The sequence below is a fragment of the Danio rerio genome, chromosome 2 (genome assembly GCF_049306965.1).
Source record: "Danio rerio strain Tuebingen ecotype United States chromosome 2, GRCz12tu, whole genome shotgun sequence".
Classification (NCBI taxonomy): Eukaryota; Metazoa; Chordata; class Actinopteri; order Cypriniformes; family Danionidae; genus Danio; species Danio rerio.
This window is the reverse complement of record NC_133177.1, coordinates 21,602,501-21,614,616: the sequence shown is the minus strand read 5'-3', so window position 1 is coordinate 21,614,616 and position 12,116 is coordinate 21,602,501. Positions and strand designations below refer to the sequence as shown.

The 12,116-nt window shown below is 34.6% G+C and overlaps 1 protein-coding gene across 1 annotated transcript in view; it reads right to left on the bottom strand.

The window, feature by feature from the left end:
- The window catches only part of elovl1a (ELOVL fatty acid elongase 1a), a 51,677-nt gene that overhangs the window by 19,844 nt on the left and 19,717 nt on the right, over positions 1-12,116 (bottom strand). The window lies entirely within an intron of this gene.

Sequence of the window (12,116 nt, the reverse complement as noted above, 5' to 3'; positions counted from 1 at the left end):
GTCCCACTACTACTACTGCTTGTAGCCGGAAGGGCATTTGCTATGTAAAACATTAGCAGGATAACTTGACGGTTCATTCCACTGTGGTGACCCCTGATGAATAAAGAGACTAAGCCAAAGGAAAATGAAGGAATTAATGAACAGAATATATACAGGTGTTGGACAATACAATTTAAACAATGGCCAATTAATGTTGAAAGTTTCAAGGTTAAATTAGACCATCCTGGAGGCGAATTTTCATTGACTGCTAATTAAACCCTCACACTTCGTTCTTACTGGTGGAATGTGCAGAGTAGTAGCACATTTTTGCTTAAAATATTGCAATGCACACAACATTATGGGTGACATATCAGAATTTAGAAGACAAATTGTTGGTATGCATCTCGGTGGCGCATCTTCAACCAAGACAGCAAGTCTTTGTGATGTATCAAAAGCCACAGTATCCAGGGTAATGTCAAGATTACACAAAGAAGCACACACTACATCAAACCAGCTTCTATTTCAGGTTATATTAAAAAACACAAAACCACAGCTGCCCAACTCACTGCTGAATTAAATGTGCACCTCAACTCTCCCGTTTTCTTCAAAACTGTTTGTTGGGAACTCCACAGGGTCAATGTACAGGGCCGGGCTGCAATAGTCAAACCTTAGGTTACTTCTGCCATAGCCAAATGTCGGTTTCAATGGTGCCAGCAGTAAAAATCTTGGGCTGTGAACAATGTGAAACATGTATTGTTCTCAGATGTCCACCTTTACTGTCTTTGCCACATATGGAAGAGTTATGGTGTAAAAAAAGCCCCAAAGAATCATACCACCAAGACTTGTTGCATGCCCAGAATGAAGCATGGGGGTGGACCAGCGATCGTTTGTTCTGCAATTTCATGGCATTCCCGAACAATACTGTTGCTAGATTGATGCGTCATGACCAAGGACCACTGAACCATTTTGGAGGACCATGTTTTAGAAGGCAGTGCCATGTATGCGGATGATAATGCACCAATACAACAAGGCTGGTGACAGAGTGGTTTGTTGAACATGAAAGTGAAGCTGAACATTTCCCAATGGCCTGCACAGTCAACAGAGTTAAATACTATTAAGCTTCTTTCGTGTGTTTTGGAGGAACATTTCAGGAAACGTTTTCCTCCATCAGCATCAGGTAGTGACCTAGCCACAGTTCCGCAATTGTCCAAACTCGGTCCTGGAGGGCCGGTGTCCTGGAGAGTTTAGCTCCAACCCAATCACACCTGAACCAGCTAATCAAGCTCTTTCTTGGTAGATATACTAGAAACTTCCTGCAGGGGTTTTGAAGCAAGTTGGAGCTAAACTCAGCAGGACACCGGCCCTCCAAGACCGAGTTTGGACATGCCTGCCCTACACCATACTAGTAAATTATTCTGGTCTTAAACCAGGTGTTTTAAGTTTCATTGTCCAGCCCCTGTATGTGTACACATGCGTGTATATTTAATGCTCTATATTTGCTGCAGCATAGGTGTAAAGCAGATTAGTGTCATATCAGTACTTTGTTTTATTTAAAATTATTATAATATTATTATATTAATTTCTGTATATAATTGATATGTATTGTAATATTTATGAATATTTTGAAATAGAATGCAATTTTTATAGATATATTACAATATAATATTTTATATTATATCATATCATATTTATTATATAATATTAATACAAGTACTATTTTCAATAATGCAAAACAAATGATTTCTACTGTTCTAACAGTACATTTTACAAAAGAATAACATTATCATAAAACAAAATGAATCAAGATTGTTCTAGTAATAATAAAATCTACCATTCTAATAATAATCTATGTTTTTCGTCCATAAATTAATCTTTAATTTAAAGAGTTACTTCTAAGAAAAAAATTTGAAGTAATTCTAATTTAATTATTTTGACCAACGGTTGTATATTTTAAATGATTTTTAATAGTTTCGGTTAACAATAACCACAATAAAGCAAAAATCCCAACAGCTAGCTTAAATCCTGACAGCAGCAGTGCCAGATGTGTATACGCATAAATGAGCGTGCTCTCCATCTCTAAGCACCATGTGGGACAGAGCATTGAGTTTCACTGCATTCCCGTAGCACTGGTCTGACCCGTTTCTCAGACGTCGAGGACAGGGTGTGGGATCCGTCAAACTGACGCAGTCCGGGAGGAGGTGAAGAATGACAAAAATCCTCACACGAGTGGGAGTCTATACGCTCAAGACACAAAAGCAGATTGATAGCCGACACACTGAGTGCTGAGCCACAACCCAAAAAAGAATAAAAAAAAAAGAAAAAAGAAAGTAATCAATCACGTTTCCCATCTAGAAATACATAATGTACACCAGGTTATCTTATCATCATTCTTTATGACTGTGTGTAAATGCTCTCTGTTGCTTAGCAGGTAATTTCCATTATGGTAAATTCCACATGTCCTGATAAGGTTATGAACGGTTTTGTGGACTTCCCATGGAAGTGATGAGAAATGACAGATAAACAGCCATTTACACCTATCAGAATGTTTAGAGAACTTTCCAGAACTTTCTCCACTCGAGTGAATTAAAACATAAATAGACATAATATTTCTGGTGACCCACTGAGTTGACTTGCTGAGAACATTACGGAACAAAAACATGATAGCTATTTAGTTAGCAAGCTAGTCGTGGTTAAAATTACAGGATTAAAGTTGACTTGCTACAAGCTAGTCTTGTGTCTTCAAGAAAAAAATATGTGATTGAGGACAAAGATATGTGTAGTATGTGTAATATATTTATGTGATGTAATATCATATCATCAATATTTGTAATATCATATAATCAATATTTGTATACATAACAATATTAAAAATAATTACTGCAAAGGGACAGGCATTTTTGCAGTTTTTTGCCATCTTTGCATTTAAAAATCAAAGAAAGTTCCTCAACTGTCAATTAAACTAAAGTCATTACTTTTTTCTGCTCAAATGTGCACCTTCATTGCTGCGGTTAAGTGCTTCAGAATCAGTGCTTTTAATGAAATAACGTTTACTTAAATTACTTAAATAATAATTTAATAATATAATAAATAATTAATAGTTACTTCTATTCAAATACATATATCCAAATTAGTGTTTGAAACTTGACTTATGCCTGAGCATGAAAGTCCAACTCTTTAACAGTTTAAATCCGGTATTGTACAACTGGTTCAAAACAAATGCAAGCACAGGTTGCCAGATTGATGACATCAACAGCAGTGTGCCTGAATGTCAATCCTGAAGGCTGATTAAAAGCTGATTTAAAACGTTTTCTAAATGAAACCAACGGCACCCAATAGAAGAAATATTTTTTTTATGTTAGAAGGAGCTTTTGTCCTTAAATTTATATTTTAGAAACAGCTTTTATTTCTTGCAGCTGAATAACAGAAAACTAGCAATGATCCCATAGGGCTGGACAATATGGCAAAAAATTATATCACAATATTCTTCTTAAATTCAGGCAATACGATATAATTCGATATGGACAATATTAAAAAGACATGAAAGAACGGCCAAGAATGCACACAATAGACGTCTGTACCTACAAATATCTGCAAACTGAATTTGCAAAGTCTACAATTCCTCCAGGCTCTTAGAACTTTTCTTTAAATAAAAAAGTACAAAAAAGTTATGTTCTCTTTTTATTTGAATTTAGCCTTTAGAAACAGATATTAGTTCATGGGGGTTAGCTTGACCAACATGACAAGGTGGACAGAAACTTATATCAGTTTTTTTTTTTCGTATATGCTGAATATTTAACAATCAAAATAATATCAAAATCCACATCGTAAAAAAAAAAACTAAACAGAAAAAGAAAAATAATTATAAGAATAAAAAAAAAATCAAAAAGACTATAGGCTACATTAATATTTGCAAATGGAAAAGAGTTGAGTATATTCATAGTTTTGATCTTGAATGTCCTTTAAGGGTTCTATCTGTCTATTTATATTTGTGTATTAACTAATTAAATGAAAAGGTTTAACATAAAATAGTTCTTATATATTTTATATAGTCTATTTGTATAGACGAATATTATATATATATATATATATATATATATATATATATATATATATATATATATATATATATATATATATATATATATATATATATATATATATATATATATATATATATACACAACACATTTTCATTATTTAACATGTTTAATACCTCTATTAATCACATTCTTTCTATTTCATCAGCTTTGCAATAACCAGATTCCTGATAATTATGTTTGTGAATTTTATTTTGTAAGTTTGCTCGAGTGCTATACCAGCATGCAGGGAGTTTGTGTGTGTGTGTGTGTTAATTTGGGCGTTTGTGCGAGGATCAAGTTTATATGTCTGTGTGTGTGTATGTGGGTGTATGCATGCATCAAGTTTAATGTTAAATATGCGCAAGTTTCATACATGTTTTGAACACATAGTATAGGTTTATATGCGAGTAATTTATAGGTGTATATTCACATGTTGATAAGAGAAAATTTATTTAAATCCTACACTGCGCCCCTAGCCATCTGTGTTTGGTGTCGGGAAGGTGGATGGTGAGGCGACAGGTTGACTTTATGATGCCTCATCTTCTGGCATTGCTTCTAACTCTCAATATGTTCTATCAGGCGGAACAGATTTAAGATGTGTTCCTGCAGCTAGTTCGCACATTTTGCAGAGCACCGAAACTATAAGTTTATCGGAACTTAAAAAGCCGAACAACTTCCACACCACTGCATTCGTCTTTCCTCTCTCATCAACTAATTCGACTGCATTCTTACTTGTGGAAGCTTGTTCCCCCATATCTGTATTCAGGGCTCTCATTTTGTAGCATTTTGTAGCTTTCTGCGACTGAGCCGCTTAAGCAACTTCTGAGCGCTGGCAGTGGAAGCTTGTCTGTGATGTACGTCACGCTCATTCTGAGCACGGAAAGTCATTCAGTGACATGATACAAGGTATAAGATCTTGTATATTGAAATACTGGAAATGGGTTTAAAAGTCGTATCACCATTATTGAAAGAAAATCTATCGCGATATATATTGATATTGAATTATCGTCCAGCCCTATGATCCCCTCAGGGTGCTTTATTTAGTGTTAAATGCTAATATTGTGAGTTTAAATCCCATTTGATGTGACATTTATAGCCAATAACTAATAATAGCTGCAGATAGTTCAGCTCGGATCAAAAAAAATAAAACAAACCATTTGAAATCAAACTTTAGAACTGTGACTTCACATATTCAATACATTTCAGTGATTAAGGATGTGCATTTAATAATGTTAAAGAGGTTTACTGTGTATTAATTAGTTTGTAAACCTTACCGTTTCGTTGGAGTGCAGTAAGTGCACTATTCTGTGCTTCTGAATGGGTGTATTAAACTTTCTGTCCTGTTTTGTCTGGTGCAAACAGCACCTTTAAGTAACTCTGAATGTATGAAACAGCATTAGACAACTTCCATATTTCAGTGCAGTAGGTGATCTGCCTGAATGCTAGAATTAGCATAATAGCTTAGAAATTTTACATCCCTCCACTGCCATCCAAAGCCACACCTCCTTAAGTCATGAACTCGTGAAAACGCACTGATTAGATATAAACTAGATCATGTCATTCACCAGTTAGAAAACTCTATAGAGACACGCACTTAATTAAGCATAGTTGTTGACAGGCCAGCGGGTGTATATTTCCCCAAAACTGTCACAGACTGTCACTGTTCAAAATGGAACAAATGTGTGAATATAAATCAAACTTCTCCTCAGTAAAGCTTGTTAGGCAGAAAAGAGGTATTTATTTATGTTTTGTTATTAAACTAAATAAAAAGTAGATCAGAAAAAAGCAGTGCTAAAACAGAAACATGGTGTCATCCTTATACATTACACTTACGTTACCAAGACAACGAGTGACTTTTCACTTTCAATTGGATGATGTCTTCTGTCAGTGGTAGTTGCGTGCTTCACATGTGCGCGCGAGTGATGTATCTATCTGCTTAAAGAGGATGCGCACAAATTAAATTTAAAATTTGTTGACAGTTTGAGATACCTGTCAATTGAGTTATTTGTCAGTTGGACAATATTTAATTGTATGACCATTTTTTTGTTTTATGCCTCATTCATAATATTAATACATATGATTACATTTAGATCATTTACTTTAATCAGTACTATTGCAACGTGAAGAGACTTTCAACCAGCACAACAAAAAACATTTCTGATGACAATCACCTACTGCACCTTTAAGTTGAAACTTTGCAATTACTGTGCAGATCACATTTCCAAACTGAGTCAAGCGCTGTTATTTTGTAATTATGATGTGTGTGTGAAAAGCAATTTTCCACAAAAAATAAGAACTGTCATTTTTTATTTTACTGTGACTATAAATTAGACCAAGAAATAGTGGGATTCGAGTTGAAAGCTTGTAAAAAGTGTCCTAACGGTTTTTTTTCAAGAGCTTGAGACATTTTCATGGAGCTAACAAGAAATGATCAACCAACCAAGCTCAATAAATGGCCAAAAAATACAATTACTGCAACTTCCTAAAAATTTGCAGCCACGTGCGAAGCATCAGCAGACAGGATGTAGATTGAGTCAGCAAGATTCATATCTGTAGCTACTAAGAGGACGATTTCTGACAGGCATCCTGTGTGTTGTTAATCTTAGATTTCATGCTGATAATTAACCAAGATTACAGTTCTAATCACTATATTACTACAGTATTTATAGTATTACTATATGCTAAATCTATATTACCAGGATAATATATGCCACACACGGCTATTTCAATGAAACCCAGGCTGCATGGGTTTAATCAAAACTGCAGTCATATCTGTAATACCTTAAAATATTGATCCATTTTCTTTATTATTACTGTCCAGAGCTGTATTTTCAGCATTATTTATTACTCTAGTCTTCAGAGTTACAGGATCATTTAGAAATTATTTGAAATCATGCTTATTTGTGCCTCAATAAACATTTTTGCGGATTATCTGAAAAGCTGAAGCCAGGTGTGTACAGTAATCAGAAGATCGATTAAGTAACATGGCTGTCCAGGATGTGCTTTTTGTAATTATCGGCTGTCACACTCCCAGGCTCTCATGGAACATTCCTAACTGTTATAATCACCATATTCTTCACACCTCATATATGTGTACACGTTTCCCTCATGCACTTCCACCCAAAACCTTGCTAAACAAGGTAAACGTGACTAAGATGATCAGCCTTCATATGATGACATTGAATGCTGACCATTTCCTTTCTCAGTACTACTCGCACTTCTCTGCAGACAAAAACACAACATCATCTAGACCAGCCACAGCAACTCTGTCTTCAGGGTCTGTTTGGCTTTGAATTAAGATGCAGTTTGGTCAATTGGCCATTTCTAATCTGATTTCTGATCATTTCTGATTTACACACACACTCATTTAGTAATCTTGATTTAAGACTTTTTAGATATTTGAACAGGAAACGAGATGAAATAAAGTAAGAAAAGCTTTTTTTGCAGTGTAGCTATACATGACTGCAGATGGAAAAATAAATGATCCAAAAAAGGTGAGTGAATTAAAATGTGTCTTGCAATGCAAAGTAACTATACCACTGCTTTACTTCTGTTATTAACCCTTTCACTGGTGAGTTTAAAAGATTCTATCTGGCCCCGGGAGTGAGTTTTGTTAGGTTGTTATAATTATTATTTTAGAGCGTTCTCCCTTAATGTTTCCGTGGCGACGCATCATGTTTGTCACGTGACACACCGCAGCCACAATAGCACTATAAGACAGCGATGTATCCCTTTGTTATCATGTCATTAACGACCTGATCTTCCAATCCACAAAAACATGTACAGTTGTAGTCAGAATTAATAGCCCCCCTGAATTATTAGCCACCCTGTTTATTTTTCTGTTTAATGGAGGAAAGTTTTTTTTCCAACACATTTCTGAGCATAATAGTTTATTATCTCATCTTTAACAACTGATTTATTTTATCTTTGCCATGATGACAGTAAATAATATTTAACTAGATTTTTTTCAAGACACTTCTATACAGCTTAAAGTGACATTTAAAGGCTTAACTAGGTTAATTAGTTTAAGGTTAGGGTAATTAGGTAAATTATTGTATAATGAGGGTTTGTTCTATAGACTATCGAAAAAATATATAGCTTAAAGGGGCTAATAATTTTGTCCTTAAAATGGTGTTTAAAAAATTTTAAACTGCTTTTATTCTAGCCGAAACAAAGCAAATAAGACTTTCTCTAGAAGAAAAAATGTTATCAGACATACTGTAAAAATTTCCTTGTTCTGTTAAACATCATTTGGGAAATATTTAAAAAAAGAAGAAAAAATTCAAAGGGGGGCTAATAATTCTGATTGATCATAAATGATCAGTAAGAATAATCAGTCAGTCAGAATAATATAAATGATCATGATCATGATTTATAACGTGAGATGGCCAATGCCATGTACTTGCGGCCACAAGTAAGAATGGATTGTTAGACTTCCATAGACTTTCTTGTGTTTCACAAACTCTAAATGTATTGTTTTACTTGTGCTTGTGTGTACTTACATGTCTAAAACACAAAATAAGGATTGGGTGGTTAAAAACACTGCATAATTGTGATAATATGACACGTCTTTCTTTGGCAAAATTAAATTTTTCACGTCATGCTTGTCAACCTGGATAACACCAAGCACCAGGGACATTTTGTTTCTCACTTCAAAACTGAACAAAAACTGGATTTTGTAGTGATTTACCCTGCTGTTGCTCCCTTCCTCGCCATGTATCTTTTCTCTAACATTACCTCTGCTTGATTTTTTGCTCTATCCTGTCTATGAGGTGCCAAACTGTGCTGGCATCAGTGCGCAAGAGAGCCAGAGAGCATTCACTCTGCTTCGCGCTCAACTAGTTTTTTTAATAATCAAATGTCTTCGCATCGCACGACACAACGAATCGATTATGAAATTTGTTGCCAACGCTTTTAGTAATCGACTTTAATTGTTTTAATTAATTCGTTGTTGCAGCCCTAAAAAGTTTACATTCTGTAGGCTCAACCATTTTTTTAAATGCTCAACTAACAATGCTTCTGCCTTTTATAAAAAGGAACACTTCCATTGACAACAACGGAAAACGAACAAAAAAATGCTCAGCTCAGGAAAAATATGCTTGGACCTACACCCTAAAGGCCAGCATACTGTACACCAAGCTAACAATCTGCCTTTGAGCAATGTTGAGCAGTAAATGAGCGTCTGTCAGGCTAGTTTATTTGGTGTCTTCCACACGTCGCTTCTTGTCAGGCTTATAATGGTGGAAGTTCACCTGATTCAGCATGTAAAATTGTGTTCAAGCACAGCATTTTGTGAGGAAACAGCCGGTTTTCATCATCACTAATTCTTTGACATTGACTTGGTGTGTCCCAGGCTTATGGGGTTGAATTTCTTGAATGGGTTAAATGGCCAGTGCACTTCAACAAAATGCCCCATAAAGCTTTGCATTAATCCATAATAATAAGACATGTTTTTTTTTTTTTTGGATAGTTTTCTTTAGGGCAACAGTATCTCTACACGATATATCGTTTTAGCATTGATATTAAAATATGCACATTCACAATAGTCACAATGCCAGATATGCAATGTCGAGTCATAGTAGACCATTATAATGAATTATAGTAGACCAGGAGCAACAGAATTGTATTTCATTACTGTATTTATATCAAATTTATACGATATATTGTTTTCTTGTTTCTAGTCTAAATATCTACATTTCACAGTGAAAACATTATCTTTAGATATTTAAATTAGAAACGAGACTGCACAAAGTAACTGTGCATTTACACAAAAGGCGACGAGAGCATCAAAGTAGCCAAAAGTTATTAATTTTCAATGTGAGCCAGCGTCAATAAGCAGCGAGGAGCGGCGTGGTGCGTCTACGCTGGTTTGGGCATCGAGGGGAGTTGAAATCAAGTCAACTTTATGGTAATGATGAGCTATGAGTTTGTAAGCAATCAGAATGTAGAAGTCCACCACTTGAGAGGATTCCAGAGAACTTAGTCCTGTGAAATTTGGTTCCGACCACAGATGTTCCCAAGAGTTTTAGTATTGCAGTCGCCGGTTTTCCAATTATTTACAATATTTTCTCACAGGAACATAAATATAAAAAAGTTACTGGCGAGATATGCTCCAATAGCTCCTTTAAATATGAGATCAATGTAGTGAATTTTGACGCTCTCGCCGCCGGAGCTGTGAAAGCAGACAGCATTGTTGCCAGGGCAACCAGAGTGAATTTGGATGCCCTCGCTGACTTTGGTGAATGTTTGTTTGTTTGTTTGTTTGTTTGCTTTATTTATAGAGCACATTTAAAAACAACAGATGTTGACCAAAGTGCTTTACAAAACGACCAGCATACAAAATCTATACCTATATATAAAAATTAAGCAAAATCGCACAGTAAGAAAAGCTTTTTTTGCATTGTGATTATTTAATTTATCTTTCAGAATACGACTATCTGAGTAAGACTTTCTAGAAAACAACTGTTCAAAGAGCTATTAAAACCATCTGGTCAAACTATAATGATATTTCAATATTATCGCAGAAAAATAAAATATAGCAATCAGTTTTTTTAATATCGAGCTGCCCTACTATGGAGGATGAGAGAGGACTCAGATGTTATTTAATATATCTCAACTTGTGTTCTGAAGATGAATAAGGATCTCATCGGTTTGGAATGACATGAGGGTGCGTAATTAATAATAATTTTTATTTTTGGGTGAATGATTTTGAGATGATTTTATTGATGAAAACAGAATCTTTAACCTTCTAATATGCATACTAGGTCTGCACAATATATAATTTCAGCATATAATAATATAGTAATATATAGCAATAGTACCATTGCAGGATATGCTGAGTTTGTCACAATTTATCCTTTTTATGTGTTTTAATGCCTTTGATTGTTTAATGGTTTTAAAAGCATTCAGGTATAAGAGATTGTAACGTGACCTTAACTACGATTCATTTTACTGAATTATTTTTATTGCTATCATTCAGTTACTGTTACTCTTTATTTCTGTTGCATGTTTCTCTTGACTGTATTTATAGATAGTTGTGCATGTAAATACTCACAACACATGCAAATACAGAAATGCACTGCAAATAGCACAGAACCCAACATAAACGTGTCGGAGGACCCCAAAAAATGTATAGATTGTTTATTAAATTTTATGGAGATGCACTCCAACTGCAGAATCATTCCAAAATATCTAACATTATAAATTATTTCCAAAAATATTAAGCTATCTGGTGAAATTTTGTTCATATCACAAAACAAAAACATATTGCAGTGCTAGAATTTTTGTATTGTGCAGTTCTAATGCATTAATAACAGTTTTTGTATTTTATGACTAGCTTTGTTACAAAAAAATAGACAACCCTGATTAACTGTCTGGTTGGTGTTCACTCAGGAGAAAAATAAATCCACCTTTGAACCCTTGAGCTAGAGTTTACTCCCTCTAAGCAAAGAGAAAGTTGACATTTATGATGAACTGATTATTATCTACATCAACTGATATGAAAAAATTGTATAATGATTTTCTTTATTTAATTTGGCATGTCACCAGAACCACGTGATTGCAAACAACTTAGAATAAATAAACTTAAACAGGTTTGAAAAAAAAAAGAGAATCAGCAAATGAGGACAGAATTTTGAGTATACGATGACAAAAAAAATTATAAAATCATCTTCGGGTGAACAATCCCTTTAATACCATATGAAAAATTGCTTTAACTTTCATCAAATCATGTGTGTATTGAAGAACAGTACTGTTATCCAGGAAAAAACTACAGCAATTTCAAACTGAAGACTGACCCGAACAACTGATGACCTGTGCGAGTCTGAGAGCACTATTAGTCAAACGTGATTCGGTTTAACGAATCAGCTGTCTCTCATTGCTCTACCAAACAAACCTTTGCTTCTCACTTCCAGCCCTTGTGACTTAAAATTAAATTAACGTCACTTCGAATTTGGCTTAAATAGACATTTTTTTTCATGACTCAACCTGATGACTAGAGCTGAATGGGTGCCATCTACTAGAACAGCTCTAAATTGCTGGTGAGAGACTTTCAGAAAC